Raw genomic sequence first — 23,541 nt, 5'->3', positions numbered from 1 at the left:
CCTCCCTATTCTTATCTTCACTATAAGGCTGTGAAGATGGTTCAACTAAGAACTAGTGACTGGATATAGAAGGGTATAACTGCTTATGATGGCACTACAAAACCCACACTCCCTTGAACTTGTGCATCAAAATTATGTGCTGAGAGAAAAGGAGAAGTGGCTCACTGATAGAGCAGGCAGAGGATCCCAGTTTCATTTCCTGGCATCTCCAGTTTTAAAAGCATCAGGCAGTGGATGATGTGAAAGACCTCTGCCTGAGACCCTGGAGAGCTTCTGCCAATCAGAAATAGACAATACTGACCTTGATAGACCAATGGGAAGACTCTATAAGGCAGCTTCATGTGTTCCTAGGAACAGGAATCTTGGCAGAGCTTCCCTCCTTTTGAAGTCTAGACTGTACTCTGTGGCAAGCAAGTCATCTTTTTTTTCTTTCATTGTTACAAGCCACAAAGAACATCTGCATCCCAAATGTAAGCCTGCACTCATGATAAATGGGTTGCCACCAGCAGAGCTATCTGGGTTCAAAACACCAATCCATAATGTACAAAAGCAGTCCTATGAATTAGCCCATGTTGTAATATCATTAGAAGAGCTTGAAGGAAACCACTTGCCTCTGTACAGACAAGAATGTTTTAAGACAAACTCAACTAATTGCACTATAGCAGACTGGGGGGACGGGACCTAGTTGACAGGTGCCACAATGGACTGCCTCGATATATGTAAAATCTTTGTAATATTTTATGTGGCAAATTTCATCCTATGACACCCCAGGAGATTTGAACAAGCAAAGTTTAGTCCAGCACTTGCTAACAGTGATGGCAAAATGGCTGCTGCCCTAAATTTCAGTTAACGTAAGAACATAAGAAAAGCTGTGCTGGATCAGACCAAGACCCATCAAGTCCAGCAGTCTATTCACACAGTGGCCAACCAGAGAGCCTCTGGGAAGCCCACAAGACAACAGCAGCAGCATTGTCCTGCCTGTGTTCCACGGCACCTAATATAATAGTTCTCTGTTGGTGTTCCTCAGAACCTCTTGCTTCTCTGTACTCCCTTGTAGAACATTTTGATCCCCATTCCCATGATAATACCTGCTTTAACCCATCCTTCTGTTTCATAAGAGATAAGGTCTTCTGTTCTTCAGACTCTTGATTGTGTAGCTTGTCTCACGCTCTGCCAGCCAAACCTCACCCCTTGTCGGTTTTCTCTCTTCCCACTCATATTTTCCTCTTTCTAGACCTAGGTTGAGAAGACTCTTTCCCCTCCAAAATGTCACCCCCTCCCTTTCCTGTTTCCGAGGATCCCCAGGTGCGGGGAGTGGCAAATGTTTGGCTTTCACACAGAAAAACAAGCATTTGGTGACGTCATTGTCACCCTGGTTGAGACTCTCAAAACAAAGATTGTGTTGAAGGAAACGTCTGCTGAAGAACTTTGGTCTGGCTCCTGACTGTGGGTTCTAGCGTGGCAGATTATATACGGTTTAGGAGGCCTTTAACAAGTCTGGGGGGTTAATCTGAACATAAGAAAAGCCCTGCTGGATCAGACCAAGGCCCATCAAGTCCAGCAGTCTGTTCACACAGTGGCCCACCAGGTGCCTCTGGGAAGCCCCCAAACAAGACGACTGCAGCAGCACCATCCTGCCTGTGTTCCACAGCACCCAAGATAATAGGTATGCTCCTCTGATCCTGGAGAGAATAGGTATGCAATCTGGTCTTGTTCGCTGAGCATGCCAGGAGACTTTTCCTCCCCTGCAGTTCATTACCTCTTCACCGGGTGCTGCTTTTCATGATAAATGGCGGGTTTTCATCTTATAATGAGGAGATGGTTGAAGCTCCCCAGAAGTTCTCCCAATTTATTATGTTTGTTAAAAGCTTAAGGTTTTTCCAAACTGCTGCAGTTTGGCTAACACAAATCTTTCTCTCTGCCCCTCTCCAACTCTCCCCCTATACCAATGCGACTAGTAAGAATACTTCAGGGAACCTTTGTAAATGTTCCCACAAACTCAAATTCACAAGCTGTTCTGTTATGGGGAAAAGTACAATTCAGGACAATCCATGCAAAAAAACTTTGTTTTTACAGAACAAATAAGTTAAAGACGTTAAACTGAATTTTTTTTAAAAAATAGAGCCACTGTGATGTAGTAGTCCAAATTTTAAGAAAGGATCGAGGAGACCTGAGCTTAAATCCTCAATCTGCCCTCATGTTTACTGGGTAACCTTGAGCCAGTCTTTCTCTCTTTTACTTCATGGAGCTTGAGGAAAATAAGAAGAGAATCATGTATGTCACCCTGAACTCCCGAGAGGAAGGGCTGGGTAAAAATGCACACCACAGACAAATTCAGGGTTGCTGGGGATGAGGGCGGGCTATAAATTTGAAAAAAATAAAATAAATATAAAGCTGCCATATACTATGCACTTCAATATTGTTTACTGAGCTTACCTTTTTTTTTTTCTGTGAGCCTGTCCCCGCTCCTCGAATCTTCCCAGAAGGTTGCCAGCTATACCTGGCAGCCCTTCTTGTTCCCCAGTCTGCCCTGTCCTCTTGCCAGTGGGAAAGAACTAGAAACTAGAACTAGGGGAGACCAGTGTAGTGGCCAAGTTGGTAGATTCAGGACGGTGAAAACCAAGGATGACTGTGAGAAGTTCCAGGAGGATCTCCACAAATTGGGTGAGTAGACAACAATGTGGCAGATGAAGTTCAGTGCTGATAAGTATAAGGTGTTGCACATTGGAACAAAAAAAAAATCCCACCAAGTATAGGCTAATGGGGTTTGAACTTGCTGAGACTGAGAGGGGAAAAGATCTTGGGGTCATAGTAGATAGCTCTATGAAAGTGTCAACGCAATGTGCTGCGGTGGTGAAGAAGGAAAACTCTATGTTAGAGATTCTTAGGAAAGGGGTTGAAAATAAAATGGCTGATATAACATCCCTGTACAGGTCTATGGTGCGGCCTCTATTGGAATGCTGCATGTAGTTCTGGTCACCATATCTCAAAAAGGACATCTCAGAGATGGAAAAAGTACAGAAGAGGGGAAGGAAAATGATTAGGGGGTTGGAGCACCTTGCCTACGAGGAAAGCTTGAAGAGTCTGGGACTTTTCAGTTTAGAAAAGAGCCAACTAAAGGGGGACATGATAGAGGTTTATAAAATTAAGCATGGGGTGGAGAGAGTTGCGAAGAGAACCTTTTCTCCCTCTCCCAAAATACTAGAACTCGAGGGCATCCAGTAAAGCTGATGGACAGTGGATTCAGGACAGACAAAAAGAAATACTTCTTAACACAGAGAGTGATTAAAATGTGGAATTTGCTGCCATAGGATGTAGTGATGGACAGCTTTACAAGGAGATTAGACAGATTCATGGAGGATGGGTCTATCTAGCCATGGTAACTAAAGGGACTTCCACATTCAGAGGCAGTAAACCTCCAAATACCAGTGCTAGGAGGCAACATTAGGGAAATGCCTCAGTCTCTATGCCCTCTTGTTGGCCCTCCAGAGGAACTGGTTGGCCACTGTGTGAGACAGGATGCTGGACTGGATGGACTACTGGTTTGGTCCAGCAGGGCTCTTCTTATGTTCTCACAAAGGCCTCAGCCTCTATGCCCGGTAGTTGGCCCTCCAGAGGAGCTGGTTGGCCACTGTGTGAGAGGATGCTGGACTGGATGGACCACTGGTCTGATCCAGCAGGGCTCTTTTTATGTTTTTAGAAAACGAAACGGCTCATACGAACAAAGGTCCCATGGTTAGGTACAAGCAGAAAGTTTCCCCAAAGTCACTGGGAGTGTGCAACGATTGACAGAAAGTGGAAACATGCTGCTCAAGATCAATTGATCAAGGAGCTTCTAAGGGATAAAAGGAAAGGAAAGTGGAAACACGATGCTCAGGAATGACAATTGGGCAACCCTGTTTGGTGAGAATATTGGTTAACTGTTCTGGTTGGAACTCTTTCCCCTCTCTTGCCTGGGGAAACAAAACCAGACAGTGAGGCAACAGAACATTCCCAACTGTTCCCAAAATGTTGCATATGATCCTGTTTGGATTCCAGGCATTTCTGATATTTACGATTGTGTGTGGTTCAGGTCAGATCTTGTCTAACAAAGTTTTGATTACACACTGCTACTGTGGAAGAAGATGGAAGATATCCATCATCGGATTTTAGGATATGATTGAGGAATTTAACACCTACAGAGCGTGAATTTCTTTGAACAGCCACTGAGTTAGGTTTCAACGGGAGGAAGCTGGGCTGCATATCGCTACCAGCTTGTCAACTGTCATGTCTCTTGCACCAATGAGTGGGATAGGTCACACCCATTAACAGGGTCTTTCTGAACAAGTGGGTGTCTTCACATTGGCTTCCTAATATGGTGATCCTGTGATCTTCTCTCTTAGGAGATGCAATTTTTGTGTTGAATGCTGAAGGCCAATTCTTTTTCTGAGAAGACTCTACCCTTTGATACAAAACAAACTGCCCTTTAATTTCATAATTTCTTTGACTCTTCCGCGTCAATGATTACCTTCAGTCATTTGTCTGGCCTACCCAATTTCAAAATAGACACATGAAGCAACACAGGTTTAACAGGAGCAAAGGGGGGGGGGGACAAATTATCTTTTACAAGAGTAAATTCCCATTACTCTTGCAACATATGCTTATATGTGAGGTAGAAATTCTAAATCCTATTATAAAGGAGATGAAGCAAACCTTGCCAGGATGAGGGCCCATTGGGGTGTTTTTCACATGGGAAAGACCTGCACAATATTTCCTCATACTTACTGATCCATACACTCTCCAGACGTTTAGAATTGCATTATGTGGACATGGCTTCCTTGCAGCTGTGTGTAAAGAGGCCACAGTTCCTTAGGTTTCTTTACTTACCATTTCTAGGGTTGCCAGGTCCCTCTTTGCCACCTGTAAGTGGTTTTTGGGGCGGAGCCTGAGGAGGGTGGGGTTTGGGGAGGCGAGGGACTTCAATGCCATAGAGTTCAATTGCCAAAGTGGCCATTTTTTTACATTTTTCTATCAGCTGGAGATCAGTTGTAATTGCAGGAGATCTCCAGCTAGTACTTGGAGGTTGGCAACTCTAACCATTTCCTAGGGTCACAGCTGCCAACAAATGTCCCTTGCCATATTTTCTGCAGCCAAGTCAATTTGAAACTGCTGCTGCGGGAGGAACTGTATCTGGCTACATGGAAATGTGTCCTTCTTCCAAGGAGCTCAAGGTGGCATACACTTTATCCACATTGTATCTTTACAACAACCCTGTGAGGTAGGTTAGGTTATGTGTGTGTGAATTAGGGTTGCCAACCTCCAGGTAGTAGCTGGAGATCTCCTGCTATTACAACTGATCTCCGGACGATAGAGATCAGTTCACCTGGAGGAAATGGCCGCTTTGGCAATTGAACTCTATGGCATTGAAGTCTCTCCTCAAACCCAACCCTTTTCAGGCTCTGCCCCAAAAACCTCCCGCTGGTAGCAAAGAGGGACCTGGCAACCCTACTGTGTGTGTGTATGTGTGCGCACGCATGTGTGAGGGAGGGAGAGTGAGACTGACCCAAGATCACTCAATGGAGATTTGATCCTAGATCCTAGTCTGAAAGTCTAACCCACTATACTACACTGGCTCTTGGGATTAGCTCACTTTACTGTAAGAGTAGATGTAGCAAGGGTAAGGCCCTCAACTGGATAGCGCTAGGCTCGCTCAATCTTGTCAGATCTTGGAAGGTAAGCAGGGTTAGCCCTCGTCCGTCTTTGGATGGGAGACCACCAGGGAATATCAGGATCGCAATGCAGAGGCAGGCAACAGCAAACCAACTCTGAATGTCTCTTGCCCCCAAAATCTCCAGGTATTTCCCAACCTAGGCTGGCAACCCTACCTGAACTCCTTAGAAATGTGATAAAATTAATATGTGAGAAGACAAAAGGCTTGTTTGGGGCAAAATAACTTCTACAGCAAGGCCTCTCAGGGTAAGGGAAAGGGTTATTGATCACCACCGTCTGCAGGTTAAAATGCTCTCTGGCAGTTAGATATTTCCCACACTCTTTCAAAATACAATGTTCTTCCCTTAATGCTGTAAATCATGTTCTGTCCTCAGACCCTACTGCAACTCACTGCCACATAAACCCCGCTGCTTCTTACAAACAAAAATCAATTTTTTTATAATTTTTTAAAAAATGGGTGGAGAGGCAAAAAATAAAGGCACAGAGACAAAATTTATTCTGAATACTAAAATTTAATTTTCTTGGCATAAAATATGGGATTCCTTGATGCAGAATTTGGGATTTGGAGCCCAAAACTTAGACTGCCCAGTTCCTAAATTATGGCAAAACCAAGAACAGTTTGTCTTGAAATTCTTTCCACCTTGGTTCTCAGTATTCAGTTTTCTAAGCCAAAAGCAAAAACTCTTTACTCTTTAGTAGTTTGCATAGTCATTTGCTAAATATTTTGGAAACAGCTCTATTGCTTTTGAGTTGCAAGCCTGGAAGTTCTTTCCACTCTCTGAGAAAATTTACAAATTTTCATTTCCACATAATGTGTCTTTTGCTGGTTACAGTATTTTTTAAGTAGGACAGAAAAGCCATTTAGAAACCCGGCGATTGTTGTTTAACAGCTTTAGAAAACAATCTTCCTCAAGGGAAGTGATGGTATCGCTTTACTCTGCTCTGGTGAGACCTCACCTAGAGTATTGTGTTCAGTTTTGGGCACCACAATTTAAGAAGGATGTAGACAAGCTGGAACGTGTCCAGAGGAGGGCAACAAAGATAGAGAGGGGTCTGGAGACCAAGTCCTATGAGGAAAGGTTGAAGGAGCTGGGTATGTTTAGCCTGAAGAGGAGAAGGCTGAGAGCGGGTATGATAACCATCTTCAAGTACTTGAAGGACTGTCATATAGAGGATGGTGCCAAGTCATTTTCTGTTGCCCAAGAAGGTCGGACCAGAACCAATGGGTTGAAATTAAATCAAAAGAGTTTCCGTCTAGTCATTAGGAAGAATCTTCTAACAGAGCAGTTCCCCAGTGGAATAGGCTTCCTCAGAAGGTGGTAAGCTCTCCTTCCCTGGAGATTTTTAAGCAGAGGCTAGATGGCCATCTGTCAGCAATACTGATTCTATGACCTTAAGCAGATGATGAGAGGGCATCTTGGCCATCTTCTGGGCATGGAGTATGGGTCATTGGGGTGTGGGGGAGGTAGTTGTGAATTTCCTGCATTGTGCAGGGGGTTGGACTAGGTGACCCTGGTAGTCCCTTCCAACTCTATGATTCTAAGTAGCAAGAGTGACCCATTAGTGCCAGTGGGGCATAACAGTTTGATGTTAGAATAGGGTCTGAGAGACCCAGATTCGAATCCCTGCCCTGCCATGGATGCTTGTTGGATGACCTTGGACCAGTCATCTACTGTCAGCCTAATCTACGTCACAAGGTTGTTGTGAGGATAAACTGGAGAATGCTGTAAGCTACTTTTTGTCCTCATTGGGGAGAAAGAAGCAAATAAAATGTGCAGAAGATATGCTTTGGGGAGAAAGGAAAACAGGGGCAGAATTCAGGCTTACTGTTGGAATGTGGTCCTTCTCTGACCAGAGCTATTGTTCCAGTATCTCCCACAGACGGTTGCGCCCTGGTCAGCTCTAGCAGCATCAAAAACCTGTAAGAGGCCACGGGAAGGGAATTGACTGCAATCCTTCCCTGACTCCAGCACTTCCACTTCCCTGAACTGTCAACATGGAATTCACCAACCATCTGTTCAGCTCATTCATAGGAAGAGATTTTGCATGCGGGAACCTGTGAAATATCACTTATAGCAATATTGCAAATTATGTCAGTGCCTTGAATACCCAATGTCCTTGAGAAATTTCAGGCATTTTATAACACTTGAAAGCATTTCTGCTAATTGTAACATTTGTTCTAGTTGTTAAAACGGGGCCATTCAGAAAAGCATCTTAAGAAGAAAAATATCTGCCAAACAGAATTTTCCAAAAGCAAGATTTGTACTGCTGCAATGTGTTGTTGTGGCAAACAAGCAGCAATGTGCGTCCTGTGTGTTCCAGGCTATTTTATTTTTTGCCATGAGAAAACTTATTTTAAAATTTCTAACTTCCCTAGACTCCTTGTGGCCTGGGGCCACGCCAACGCATTGCTGCCTTCAACGACTTTGACCCAGGTGTCCTTGTCTTTCTTGCAAAGTAATGTCGACTAGGTAAGACTGCCAGGACCAAAGAATCCCAATTCATCTTGGCACTGGGTGTTCATTAGATATTTCACCAATGTACTGGGGAATGGGAAGCTACACTTTTCCATATGGAGTCGAAAGCCCCTCTGAAAGGTGAATTTCTTCCTCTCAAGATGCATCAGCCACAAATCCATTCATGTCTGAACCCTGTCCAAAGGCAACCCAGAGCTGCTAACTGGAAGAAAAGAGATTGTTATGCCAAGTATTTTCCAGTAAGGCAAATGGAAACGAACAAGGAAAATGCAAAAATGTCAAAGGCGGAAGCACAAAAAATTTTTTTTCAAGAAGCCAATAAATTTCTACGGCAGAATCCCAGAAAACTAAGAAACCAAGTCAGAGTGTGTCCCGCTGCCTGGAAATTGATGGCTAAGTTTACTGGAGGAGAAGGACTCATTAGTCAGTATGGCTGCAGAGGCTGGCTAGACGGCAGGTAGGTTGGTTTCCAAGCCAAGAAATAGCTTCTGAGGGCCCCACTTTTGTTTGCAGTTTTAAATCCTTTCAGTTAGTCATAATCAAATGCCTCACTGGCACTTCAGAAAATGGGCCAATGTCTGACTTTCTGTTAACACATTAGACCATTACAAAAACGACCAATCAACTAAAAAGCCTCACTTCTATTACTTCCATGAATTACTTGGCAGCAAATTGCCTTTCATTTAGTGGAATGAAGCCCAACTCGATATATTAACTAGGCAGAAAAAAGATAATGGATATGGATGTACACTAGGGTTGCCAACCTCCTGGTACTAGCTGGAGATCTCCTGCTATTGTAACTGATCTCCAGCCAATAGAGATCAGTTCATCTGGCCAAAATGGCCACCTCATCAATTGGACTCTATGGCATTGAAGTCCCTCCCCAAACCCCGCCCTTCTCAGGCTCCGCCCCAAAAACCTCCCACCAGTGGCGAAAAGGGACCTGGCAACCCTAATGTACCCAGTGGTACAGACACCTCAAAAAACAAAGAAACAAGAAACAGTGAAAACCAAAATATATGCTTTTGTTTTACTGTTCATCATTATCTTCTTTTTAAAAAGTTATCACTGTCATGCACTATTTGGTTATTTCACCATAAGCAAAATTACAAAGATTTTGCAGTTGTTTCACATTTAAGTTCCAAGACCTTTCATGACTCCATCCACTTTACAGTAGACAACAGCAACACAGTGAAAAGCAACAGCTAAAATATTTCACTTCCACTATGACACCATTGAAGCTCAGAGTAGTGTAAATAGTACTGGATGAAAATTGGTTTATCCAAGCTTTTTGCTAAAGATTTTCTTTGGGTGAGGGCTTCGTGTCTGAAAAATTAATTATGATTTTAATGCTCTTGTTAGCTGCAGTTTAGTTTGTTATTACTAAATTTTAGAGCAGGGTTGGGGAACCTTTTTTCTGCCAAGGGCCATTTGCATATTTATAACATCGTTCGGGGGCCATACCGGGCGTAGATCTCCTGGGGGGGGGGAAGCTAGGGTTGCCAGATCCTCTTCACCACTGGTGGGAGGTTTTGGGGGTGGAGCCTGAGGAGGGCGGGGTTTGGGGAGGAAGACTGCATAGCCATAGAGCCCAATGACCAAAGTGGCCATTTTCTCCAGGGGAATTGATCTCTATTGGCTGGAGATCAGTTGAAATAGCAGGAAATCTCCAGCCACCACCTGGAGGTTGGCAACCCTAGGGGAGGCTATGCAGAGAAGGCTTGGAGGGTGCCCCTGCTCCCCCAGGTCTTCCCCTTCCTCCCAGGTGGGAGGGCAGCCAGCGGTGGGCCCAGGCAACTGAGGTGCCAGGGGAGCGCAGCTTGCAGCCTGCGGGTCGATCTGCAGGGAAGGAAAGAAGGAAGGAAGGAAGGAAAGAAGGAAGGAAGGAAGGAAGGAAAGAAGGAAAGAAGGAAAGAAGGAAGGAAAGAAAGAAAGAAAGAAAGAAAGAAAGAAAGAAAGAAAGAAAGAAAGAAAGAAAGAAAGAAAGAAAGAAAGAAAGAAAGAAAAGGGAAGGAGAAAAAAAGAAAAATAGAGAAAGAGAGAGGGGGGAGAAAGACAGAAAAAGAAGACAGAAAGAATAGGAAAAAGATTGACAGAAAAAGGAAGAAAAGAGAGAAAAGCCTTCATACACACACACACACAGCCGGCTCCATGTGACCGGGCTTCAGCCTTCCCACTCCCCCCCCGACACTCCAAAAAAGTTCTCCACCTGATCGGCTCCCACGCGCATGCTCTGCTGCTGGGAGCAGCTGGCTTTTTCCTCTTCTTCCCACCTCTCTCAGCGGCAAGAGAGGTTTAAACTGTTGTGCCGCGGCGTGCAGGAACGCTTCGCCTTCCCGGCTTGGGGGAAGCGTCTTTCTCCCTCCCCCCTCCTCTCGCCGATTAACAGCTGACAGTCGGCGAGGTTTAAAGGGGCCGCAGCGTTTCTGCACGCTGCGGCTTCAGGGAAGGCCATGCTGTGCTGTGTTTCTGTGGCAGGGCCCTGGAGCTCCCGAGGGCCACTGAAAATGGCCTCGGGGGCCGTAAATGGCCCGCGGGCCTGATGTTCCCCATCCCTGCTTTAGAGGAAGAAGAAGAGTTGGTTTTTATATGCCAACTTTCTCTACCTTTTATGGAGAAGCAAACCGGCTTACAATCATCTTCCCTTCCCCACCCCACAAAAGACCCCTTGAGAAGTAGGTGGGGCTATCTACCAGGAATTAATTAAATGGGAGGGGAAAAAATGTTCATTAAAGGAATTTCAATTTTTTAAAGAGGATCTACAATGGTTGCAATACTGTCAGATTAAATCAGTTTTTGTACAAGATATGAAAAATGGATTTTCTAAAGAAAAGTCCCCTTTCCACAAGATGTTATTAGATAACAATTTGAAACTGATCTCGAAAATGTATAATCTACTTTTAACAATATATTGTGAGCAGGAGACAATTAAACCAACTATGATCGACTGGGCTCAAAACATGGGACATGATATTGCTTTAAATAAATGGGAAAGACTATGGTCAAAAGATTTGAAAGGAATAAATGCGCAATCAATTCGAGAAAACATTTATAAAATGATGTATAGATGGCATTTAACACCTAAGAAGATTGCAAAGATATATAAAGTGACATCCCCTAAGTGTTGGAAATGTAATAAGGAAATTGGTTCCTTCTATCATATGTGGTGGACTTGTGATAAAGCTAAAGATTTTTGGGATATGATCTACAATGAATTGAGATTAATAGTACAAAAAAATATACCCAAAACACCAGAAATGATGCTATTAAGTATGATACCTGACGATTTGCTAATACAAAGAACTTTTTTGATCTATGCTACAACAGCTGCGAGACTGCTTTATGCAGCAAAATGGAAAGGGGCAGAAATTCCCGAGAAAAAAGACTGGATTGGGAAAATGTTTGAATTGGTGGAAATGGCAAAACTTACAGCCATTTTAAATGAAAAAGACAATGTTCGATTTTTAGGGGAATGGGAGGATTGGATGAAATATTGTGAATATGAATTAAAACTGGGGAAAATGGAAGAATACTTATTAATCTGATCTAGAGGACACAATTAATATTAAGAGTTATAATCATTTATATTAATAGAAGATGTTTTATGAAAGTTAAATGAATTTATGATAGTTAAGATCAGACCAATTACGATGGGATGAATACTTTATTAAGAGGCGGAGAGAGGTGATGGGGAACTCATAAATTTTCCTTTAATTGTTTTTTTTGTTATGAATTTAAGAAACCATAACAACATAGAGTTAGAATTTTGAATTTCATATTGCCTTTATTGTTGTTTACTATCATGGAAAATTTGTATTATAAAAACCAATAAAATTATTATAATAAAAAAAAGAGAGAGAAGTAGGTGGGGCTGAGAGAGTTCGGAGAGAACTGTGACTATCCCAAGGTCACCCAGCTGTCTTCATGTGTAGGAGTGGGGAAACCAACCCAATTCTCCAGATTAGAGTCCACTGCTCTTAATCACTATACTACATTGTCCTTTAAATGATGCTTTATTGACTAGAAGAAGCCACTAGGCTCAAATCTTTCTGGAATATATATATTATAAAATAAATGTTTTTTAGTAATATCTAGTAATATCTTTTAGTAGAAGCAACCAAACAATCACAATATCAGGCTGGTCCTAAGAAAACGTTTTACATTATGTTTGTTTTTGGACCAGTGGGGATAGTTAGGATCTCTCTCTCTCTCTAATAAGAAAAATCTTATAGATTATGCATTCTGGTAAATATCTCCCACTCACATTGCCTCTCCCTTCCTCTGGGATGAAGCTGAAAGTAAGTCATCCCAATTGGCCCTAAACCAAGTTCAACTGCAAGAATACAACTTTCAATTTATTTATCCCATTTGTTTCCACTAGGGTTGTGCAAAAATAATAATAATAGTAAATTATGTGTTCGGGTATATTGGGCCCGATTTTTTTTAGCTAAACCCGAAATACACTGAATACCCATACCGGTAAATATTGGCATTTGGCTTATTTCCGGGTTTACTGAAAAAAATTGGGGCCATTATAGTCTATGGGGAAAAAATGCAAAGTTCCTGTGGGGGTGTTTTTGGAGGTAGAGTTCCCAAACTTTCAGGGTAGCTTGAAGGAACTCTCCTTGCATGAACCCTGGAATTTGGTGAAGATTGGGTCAGGGGGTGCAATTGTATGGGTCCCAAAGGGGTTACCCCATTCCCCACAGGAAAACATTCCAAAGTTCACACAAGAAGACACCAAACTGCCAAAAAAACCCTCTCTAAATTCAACAATGAGAATGATGATGACAATAACAAAGCAGTGCCCCACCAAACAATCAAATCACCCCCTCCCTTCAGGTAAAAGCCAGAAAGTTCTGAAGCAGAGAAAACCCCAAAATTCAAACAATGCAAGCCCCAAATACAACAAATTGTTTAAAAGGAAAACGATGATATCTCAAACCCTTCAATGCCTTCTCCTCCAGGCAGCAGGCAGGAAGGAATCCAGCCCAAGCAGCACATTGTAATCCATCAGGTCAGGATGAAGCACCAGGATCCAGAATTGCAGAGGAAGAATCAGGCAACAGGAGCTAAAGCCAAACGATGCCACCAAACTCTCTCAAACAGCCCGCTCTGGGAACCAGACCTTCTTTTATAGTCTTTGGCCAAGCACAGAAAAGTTTGAAATTAGTTCCAGCCAAAATTGACCTTGGTCTGATCCAGCATGGCCTTTCTTATGTTCTTATGTTACATCCATCCCTGGCATGAGGCCCACACCTCAGGGAGGCTCATAGCTTACCTGTGCTCCAGTTGGGGTTGCCAGGTCCCTCTTCTCAACCGGTGGGAGATTTTGGGGGTGGAGCCTGAAGAGGGCAGGGTTTGGGGAGGGGAGGGACTTCAATGCCATAGAGTTCAATTGCCAAAGCGGCCATTTTTCTCCAGGTGATCTGATCTCTATCGGCTGGAGATCAGTTGAATTAGCAGGAGATCTCCTGCTACTACCTGGCAGTTGGCAACCCTAGCTCCAGTATCTCCAGCAATGACTGTTGCAAGGTGGGAAGACTTGCTAACCATGAGCCTCACCAAGCAATGGCCTTGCCCACTTTGCTGAAACATAGGGTGGGTGCCACATTGGGGAACAGGCCTCAGAAGAACCACAGGTGGTATGTCAAAGAGCCACATGTGGCTCCTGAGCCATAGCATGAGTGGGGATTTGAACCTGGGTTTCCCAGGTCCTAATCCGATACCTTAACCACTGTAGCATGCAGGTTAGATTTTATAACCCTGTACATTCCTGCCTACTAACCATATGATTTTGTTTTTATGATACTTCTGATGACTTTATACACTATCCTAGAAAGATCAATGCACAGGCTTTTAAAGGACATGGTTGACATTTATCCCTAGGGTTATCAAGGTACCATAACTGGCAATCTGGCTACATGAAGTTTCCCATGAAACATTTCCCTCCTCTTCAAATTTCAACTTAATATATTTTGTCCCTGCCAACCACAAAGCACAAGGACTTGCGGATTGGCTGAAAACACCTAATGCATCTTGTAGATTAACTTTACTGGGTTATGAAATAACTTTCTTCATCACATAATTAATTTACATAAAAACTACTCTTTGTCGGTTTTGGCTGACCGAACAGCCCAAACATAATGACAAGTTGGGCTTATTTTTTTTGGTGGGGGGAGAGGGGACAGACAACCCTTCAGGATTCAGAAAATCCAGATGGAAGCTACACAGCATATCGATAGCAGCTAGGCTACATCCCAAAACATTCCCTGCTAGATATTTCTTTTACCTCACCATAAGAAGTGGAAAACAGACAGAAATTCAAACCATTGTACGTGATTCTTCTGACTGCCAGGTTAAAAAAATAACAGTAATGCATCAATGTACTAAAAGGATCATATGACATTTGGGCTAACTACTGAAGGGAAATAAAGTATTAAATAGAAAGCAGAGAGCTTATTTACAACCTGTTAGACTGGGCTCCTGTGCCCCTCTCATTTGTCACCGGAGATGGATCTGAAACTCACCCCCAAGAGCCATGCTGAACCCTAGGAGAAGTTCAGATCCTAACCATGCAAATCAAGAACATGGGCAGCACAGTATTTACTAGCCAGAAGGTTCAGGATCCCCATGTTCACAGGCTGAGCTGCAACGAGGCAGAATAAATCTTGTGGTTATGGCTGGGGGCTTGAAGCTAGATTACCAGTAGGGTTGCCATCCTCCAGGTAGTAGCTGGAGATCTCCCGCTGTTACATTTGATCTCCAGCCAATAGAGATCAGTTCACCTGGAGAAAATGGCTGCTTTGGCCATTGGACTCTATGGCATTGAAATCCCTCCCCTTCCCAAACCCTGCCCTCCTGAGGCTCGCCCCCAAAACCTCCCGCCAGTGGTGAAGGGGGGGCCTGGCAACCTAATTACCAGGTTGATACTAGCATGCACACTTTGTATGAGAGACCAATACAGCTCAGTGTAGAACTTACAGGTATTCTACCTAGAGGGATTTCTAATTTGAAATGTATTATACATCCTATACGCATGCCTGGGCTTATATAAAGTTATCTATCTATATATGGTGATACATTTGTATACTACTTGTGTGTGCATTATATGGGTTTTTATTTGACCACTGATGAAGGTCTGTAGGCCAAAACACGTATGGTGTGTGGTTTAAGTCTATCAACTTTATGAGTTGCCATAGTCTCTAGGTTTATCATTTTTAATGTTTTTAACCCTGAAATAAGTGCCTTAAAATAAAATATTTTTCTATTATTTCATTTTACCTTCTCCACCCAGCCTTGCGTACCCAGCTTTAGGCATTCAGGTATTTCAATAATGAGTATCACAAAACACAATGGGAAAAGAAGTGAACCTTGTTGGTTAGGCTTAAAACAGCAGTGGTGGCGGTGTGTGGGGGGGGAAGGATGTAGGTTACTTTTAACTACAATCACATTGATGTCTTCTGTCCTAGAACAGGCACACTGGCGAGGCTTAAAATTAGCAAAACATGCCACTCTATCTTGATACGCATTGTTTGTAGTAACTTCTATAAATATTGTGGCCAAGGGGAGAAGAGTTATCCATTTATCACTGCTGGCTCCAATTATTTTCTCAGCTGTGAAGCAAGTTAATTGTGGACACTAATAGATAGGAATGCGAGGTAAACATTCCCAATACCATTAATGTATGTCATTATTTTAGCAGCCATAGGTTACCTTATTTACTGTCACACTAAGGTCATGCTCATTACTTTAAAGGTGGAACAGCAAATGAGTGAGCACTGTGCAAATTTCGACAGACACCCTTTCTAGCCTTCAGGATTTGCCCTGCTGGGTTTATAATTACTTGCATGAGAAAGAGAGGCCACCAACCAACCAATACGGAAAAGTATGAAGTACCTGAAAACAAAGAGTACTGAATGCATAGAGTTTACAGCCTTTGCCTTTTGTAAAGGAATAAACAGGGTGATTTAAAAAAAAAAGTTAGGGCTGCAAATTAATAGATTGGGGGGAAATCCATAAATTAATCAACTGAAACGCCAATTCCAGATCCAAGTTGGTGCATATTAATAGTTGGGGCTGAGATAGAGAGGCACTCACATGCACCAAGTCCCTCACCTCTGTGTCATCAATTTGAAAAAAAAGATATGTAAGGCTGGCTTTTCCTCCTGCTGCTTTGTGTCCAAGCAAAGGAACATTTTACATCCCAGTTTTCAAAAACGGATGAAAAAAGAAAATATTTTTTCATACAACAAATGGCAGAATTTCAGTTCTCACAGTTAGAAACTTTTCAAGGTTCACAAAAGGCACATACATTAGAATTTTAGCAATATTCAAATGTAACTCATTAAAAGACAGAGTTAATCATCGGAACCTTTTATAAGTTTAGTGGTTATTGTTACTGCTTCACTAACTGACACCGTCAAATTCCCATAAATGTTTATAGAATGATAGAGTTGGAAGGGACCACCAGGGTCATCAAGTCCAACCCCCTGCACAATGCAGGAAATTCAAATCTACCTCCCCCCGCCACACCCCTAGTGCCCAGAAGATGGCCAAGATGCCCACCTCTCATCATCTGCCTAAGGTCACAGAATCAGCATTGCTGACAGATGGCCATCTAATCTCTTCTTAAAAACCTCCATGGAAGGAGATCTTACCACCTCATGAGGAAGCCTGTTCCACTGAGAAACCGCTTTGTTAAAAAATTCTTTCTAATATCTAGACGGAAACTCTTTTGATTTAATTTCAACCCATTGGTTCTGGTCCGGCCTTCTTGGGCAACAGAAAACAACTCAGTACCATCCTCTATATGGTTATCATATCCCCTCTCAGTCTTCTCCTCTTCAGGCTAAACATGCCCAGCTCCTTCAACCTTTCCTCATAGGCCTTGTTCTCCAGACCCCTCACCATCTTTGTTGCCCTCCTCTGGACATGCTCCAGCTTGTCTACATCTTTCTTAAATGGTGGTGCCCAAAACTGAACACAGTACTCTAGGTGAGGTCTAACCAGAGCAGAGTAAAGCGATGCCATCACTTTGCGTGATCTAAACACTATATTTAATCAGCAAAATTGTGAAAAAAGTTCTAGCACGAAATAGAAACCCACCATAATATGTACAGCTTTCAAAAGTGACTTTAATGCATGCATCACAGTGAGGTTGCATTTACCTCAATGCATTTCAACAGTCACCTGCAAGAATGTTAAACAGAAACACTAATATAATACCACCTATTTAAGCATTAATGTTAACTGAAATGCAATGAAGCAAGTGCATCATATGAATATGGGATCTTAATTCAATGTGTGGGGTTGACACTAGCTGAATCGTGTTTTTTCTTTCCCCAGCAGTAAAACACAAAGCATAACATGCATACGTGCTCCCACACAATGCGTAGTGGACTGTGCTAGAAAAACCCAGCAAATGTGATCGCTGTGAAACTGGGAAGTGGCTCTTAGACGAACCAAGCCTCGCCTTAGGAAAAAGATGCTCATTGTAAATACATGCAGTGCCATTATTTTTTTTGTTGAAGGGCACAAGGTGGCAGTCAGAAGGGTGCATTAGTTTTTAAAATAATCTCACAGGTTGTCTATTAGATTCCAGATTCTGACGTTACAGATGGAGAACTGAGCCAGAGTGTCAATGGCTTACCTGATTTCATGATTTGTATCAGGGATGTCGCCCTGACCTGGATGGCCTGGGCTAGCCTGATCTCATCAGATCTCAGAAGCTAAGCAGGGCTGGCCCTGGTTAGTATTTGGATGGGAGACCACCAAGGAAGTCCAGGGCTACGATGCAGAGGCAGGCAATGGAAAGCCACCTCTGAAAGTCTCTTGCCTTGAAAACCCTATGGTTGGCTGTGACTTGATGGCACTTTCCACCACCACCATTAGGCACATCGTAGCTCATATGGTTGCTCTTACAGACACTACATACTTAATGGTTGCTCTTACAGACACAACATACTTTTGGCCACAGTGAAGAGAAGCCCCATTCCTTGAGGCCGTACCTCTACTGATATTACAAACAAGCGTCTCCCTTCCTTTCCCAAAATTCTCAAAAGGGAGTACATGTTTATGGAGCGCATGCATGAAGTGCTCTAAAACTCACTACCTCCCAAGTGGCCCCCAAGAGCCAGCATGGTGTAGTGCTTATAGGATTGCCAGGTCCCTCTTCGCCACTGGCAGGAGGTTTTTGGGGCAGAGCCGGAGGAGGGCGGGGTTTGGAGAGGGGAGGGACTTCAATGCCATTCAGTCAAAGCGGCCATTTTCTCCAGATGAACTGATCTCTATTGGCTGGAGAGCAGTTGTAATAGCGGGAGATCTCCAGCTAGTACCTGGAGGTTGGCAACCCTAAGTGGTTAAGAGTGGCCAACTTTAATCTGGAGAACTGGGTTCGATTCCCCACTCCTCCACATGAAGCCTGCTGGGTGACCTTGGGCCAGTCACAGCTCTCTCAGAACTCTCTCAGCCCCACTTACCTCACAAGATGTCTGTTGTGGGGAGGGGAAAGGAAGGTGATTGCAAACCGCTTTGAAACTCCTTAAGGCAGAGAAAAGCAGGGTATTAAAACCTACTCTTCTTTTCTTCTTATTTCAGTGCACTTTGGTTTCTTCCAGCATTTTTCTCTCAGCCTAGTGCCACTTTACTCACAGAAGCAGGATTCAGAGAAAAAAGTGCTTCAAAAAGAAGAGGGCTCAAAGGCAAGGTAGGGGACTGAATTCGTGTCCATTGCCTGCATTCTTTGGTTTTGTTTTAGAACAGAATCACATGAACAGGTGGACTTGGCATATTGAACTCCTCCGCAGCTGCAAAGCGTTTAAATAAAATAAAAAAAGACTGGGAAGCCTCAGATCCTAAAGCGACTGTTCTTTCATGTAGGGCTGGATGACCTGATTCTTTGTCATCACCTCTTCTCATCTGACCACCAAGTGTGTGTTTACTCTTACTATTGCAGAAGAAAGGGAAGCCTGAAGCCTTTCCCCCCAGTATGCAGGGCAGTAGGGATGCCAGGTCCTTCTTTGCCTCCGGATGGAGCCTGAGGAGGGCGGGGTTTGGGGAGGGGAGGGACCTCAGTGGAATATAATACCATATAGACCATCCTCCAAAGCCACCATTTTCTCCAGGGGATCTGATCCCTGTAGTCTAGAGCTCAGTTGTAACTCTGGGAGATCTCTAGGCCCCACCTGGAGGCTGGCAATTCAAATCCCTCATCATTCTTTGCGGTGTCCCCAGCCTTCTTCCTATTGTATCCCAGGAACGCCTTTGCTTTTCACAGGGCGGTGAGAAGTCCTAGTTTCTCTGTTTAGCCTCCACCACAATCTGCACTGCTTGCAGGTACAATCAAAGTTCTACCCCTTACACGTTACTGCCCCGGGGTGGGGTAGGGGTATCACAGAATACAGGAGCCATACTTACACAAAATCCTCAAGTTCTCCCAAAATCACAGAGTGCAGACAATGGCAGAAAGTGGAAACACTGGGCGAAATCGCATGGTCACTTTAGCCTCCTTTGTTCCCTGTTTCAGCCAGGATTCAGCCAGGATCGAATGCACGTTCGGCGAAACGCATGCGTTCGATCCTGGCTGAATCCTGGCTGAAACAGGGAATAAAGGAGGCTAAAGCGACCGTGCGTTTTCGCCCACTGTGTACATAAATGCCAGTTTGGACAATCCTGTTTGAAAAGATTGGCTAAACGTTTTGCATGGGTTTATTTATTTTATTGCTTTTTTGCCCCACCCTCCCCAGCCCAAAGGTCGGGCTCAGGGTGGTTTACATAATCCAGAATATAATAAAAATCAATAAAACATCAAAAGCATAATTTAAATATACTTTAAAATAACCCTAATTAATTCAACAAATAGGGGCAATAATACCCCCCCCCCGATAGTGCTAAAATCACAGAATAGCTATCTGCAGCTGGGTAGATGAATCTAACCGCCGCCCCCCTGAATGGGGGAAGGGGCTCAGCAGCAGGGGAGGGGAAGAGATTAGGGAGGCCAGTATTTATAGGGAGAACCATAGCTGGCCTCAACCATAAGCCTGGCAGAATAGCTCCATCTTGCAGACCCTGTGGAATTGTTTGAGATCCCGCAGGGCCCTGATCTCACGTGGGAGATTATCCCACCAGGCAGGGGCCAGGGCAGAGAAAGTCCTGGCCCTGGTCAAGGCCAGCCGGACACTCCTGATGGGCCGGGGACCATCAGTAAGCTGTTATTTTGTGATTGTAAGTTCCTATCAGGCACAAACCTTCTCTCATAGCATCTCTGCCCCCATTGCCTAGGGGGGAAAACTAGACAGGAAGGTGCTAGAATAATTATTTATTAAAACATTTATATCCCACCTTTCCTCGTGGTTCAAGGTTGCTTACAATGATACTTAAAAACATTTTCAGTTAAAACCAATAATAAAATAGCAGACCCCACATCTCTGCCCCCCTTCCAAGATGCCTGCCATTCAAACCCCCTCAAAAGCCCTGGCAAACAGGCAGGCCATGTAGAATGTCTTGAAGATCTCCAAGGAAGAAGCGCATTCCACAGAGCCAGAGACCTGGTGGAAAAGACCCAGACTCTAGTCGATGCCAGACAGGCTACTCTAAGTGGTGGGATGGCCAACGGATGGCTGCCTGATTACCATAGTTGGCACACAGGGATATATTGAAGAAGATGGTTCTTCATATATGTGGGTCCCAGGTCATGAAGGACTTGAAAGGTCATAAACAGCTTGAATTGAGTTCGCAAACCAACTGGCAGCCAAGGTAGCTGTTTCAAAATGGGCAACGTAAGTTCCCGGCAGCTACTGACAATAGTCGAGCTGCTGCATTCTGGACCAGCTGTAGTTTCTGGGTTGTCTTCAAGAGCAACTCCACGTAGAGCGTATTGCAGTAATCCAAGGTTTCTGACTGCTCCTTAACATAAAAAGTAGATCTGGAACACTTGCTGTATTTATGAATGTCAGTATTCCAGATCTTTATGAATAACTATCCAACTGCACATCTCTACAAGTAGGAAGTCATGTATTATGAGAGCCAGCGTGGTGTAGTGGTTAAGAGTGGTGGTCTGGAGCGGTGGAGTCTGATCTGGAGAACTGGGTTTGATTCCCCACTCCTCCACATGAGCAGCAGATGCTAATCTGGTGAACTTGTGCCAGAGGGGCCACCCTAAGTGGTGGGATGGCATTTCCCACTCCTACACACAAAGCCAGCTGGGTGACCTTGGGCTAGTCACAGCTCTCTTAGAGCTCTGTCAGCCCCACCCACCTCACAGGGTGTCTGTTGTGGGGAGGGGAAGGGAAGGTGAGGGGAAGGTTTGAGTCTCCCTTAAGTGGTAGAGAAAGTCGGCATATAAAAACCAACTCTTCTTCTTCTTCATTATGGTCCCGTGTATGAGTACTTTGCTGTACTTGGCTAGAAGTTACACCTTACATACCTTCCCTGTACATGCATGTTTATACATATTAATACAGTTCATGTCTATGCAAGGTCATCATCACTACTGGAAAATGAAACACAGGCTGCATGTTATTTCCCACACACATATGCTTTCAGTGTAGGAGAAACATCTCTTAAAAACCAGAGTGACGACTAGGAGCAGTTCTGTGATTTCCACACATCCCTTAGGAACTATGCGAACTTTATCTGGATTTTGTCGGCCAGAACTATTAGATCTCCATTCACCGCTATAAAACTGAACCTTTGAGTACATTAAGCCTGGTAGCCTGTGAACATGTAGAGGAAAAGCAGCCTCTTTCCAAAGCAGATAAATTAGCTCTTTAACTCCCTCTGAAGTCAGCTGGGCTCAGGCCAGAAGCACAGACATGGTGCGGCTGCTGCTGAGAGCAGTGTCCCAGCATCGTCTCCTTTCTCTCTCCTGCGGCAGTTCAAAATGCAATTCATGTGTAATGACATCACTGGGTTGGAAATCTCACTGAGTCCTGCAATCAGTAGTCACAACAGAAATCCACAATATGATGTGTCACATCTCACTTTTTCACATTAGTAGTAAATGCTACAGGATGGAGGAAGTTAATCTCTGTGCAGCTCCGCCTCAAAATGCTAATATCACGAATGCGGGGCTGGCTTACCCAGCAGTTTCTTATAAGTGATGATGATGAAGAGTTGTTTATATGCCGACTTTATTACTTAAGGATCAAACCGGCTTACAATCACCTTCCCATCCCCACAACAGACACTGTGAGGTAGGTGAGGCTGAGAGCGCTGTGACTAGCCCAAGGTCACCCAGCTGGCTTCATGTGTAGGAGTGGGGAAACCAATCCGGCTCGCCACATTAGAGTCTGCCTCTCATGTGGAGGAGTGGGGAATCAAACCTGGTTCTCCAGATCAGAGCCCACCGCTTCAAATCACCGCTCTTAACCACTACCCCACGCTGGCATTCATCATTCCTAAAATCAGATTATGAACCACAGTGGCTCTCCTTCCCACGGTCCCCATGTCCAGAGAAGGGAGAAGAGAGGAAGATGGAGTCCTCCTTACGATCATCACAGCCAGTAGTAGCAGTTTGAAGGTTAATACAGAAGACTTGCAGTGTGTGTGTGAAGGGACTCACAGGGAGGGTCCAGCTAGTATGAGTGATTTGAGAAAACTCCGAAAAACAGAAGAGCTCTCTGATGTTATTTGAAAATTCCTGGGCCTTTTGCAGTTCAACCCTGGATGTCTGGCTATCACTCATTTCCTTGATCTGCTTGCTGATCTGTTGCATAACTAAACATTACGAGATAGATTTATGCTGTACCAGAGTCCAAAACTGTTTCTGTTTCTCACTATGCTTTTCCTTTGAGCAGATGTATCATGTTTACAACTTTATCTTGTTTACACACATTTTGACACAAGCACAGTATTATATTAAGGGTGTTTCTGGCACATCCCAGGTCTTACATGGTTATTCTATCCTTTTGTGGCGGGTGTTACGTTAGTTATTGTGTTGAATGTATTACTGAGTTTTATTGTGAAACCACCTCCAGCATAGAATGTGTACATACAAAGACCTTTATTGCACCTGAACTCTGGAAGGCCCTAAAAAAATGAGGAACTAGTCACTGAGCAAACCATTTCTGAAATGGAGAGTACCTTCACAAGCCAATTATGATATGGCTCAGGAGTAAGTCATTAAAAGAATAAGTTCCTTCCCCCCTTGTGTGAGACTAAGCCAGTGATATTAACTCTGTGGCTTGGGGGGGGACGACACGTGGCTGTTTTGAGCACTGTTCCCCAATGTGAGCACCCGCCCCATGTTCCAGAAACATTAGGAGGGCCATTTCCTGGTATGGTTTATGGCTAGCAGGTGGTTCCCACCTTGAAATAGCAGCTTCAGGAGGGAATGGATGATAAGTAAGCTGTG

Source organism: Euleptes europaea, chromosome 4 (assembly GCF_029931775.1).
Source record: "Euleptes europaea isolate rEulEur1 chromosome 4, rEulEur1.hap1, whole genome shotgun sequence".
Lineage (NCBI taxonomy): Eukaryota > Metazoa > Chordata > Lepidosauria > Squamata > Sphaerodactylidae > Euleptes > Euleptes europaea.
The sequence above is the reverse complement of the archived record's forward strand: the minus strand, read 5'-3'. Positions refer to the sequence as shown.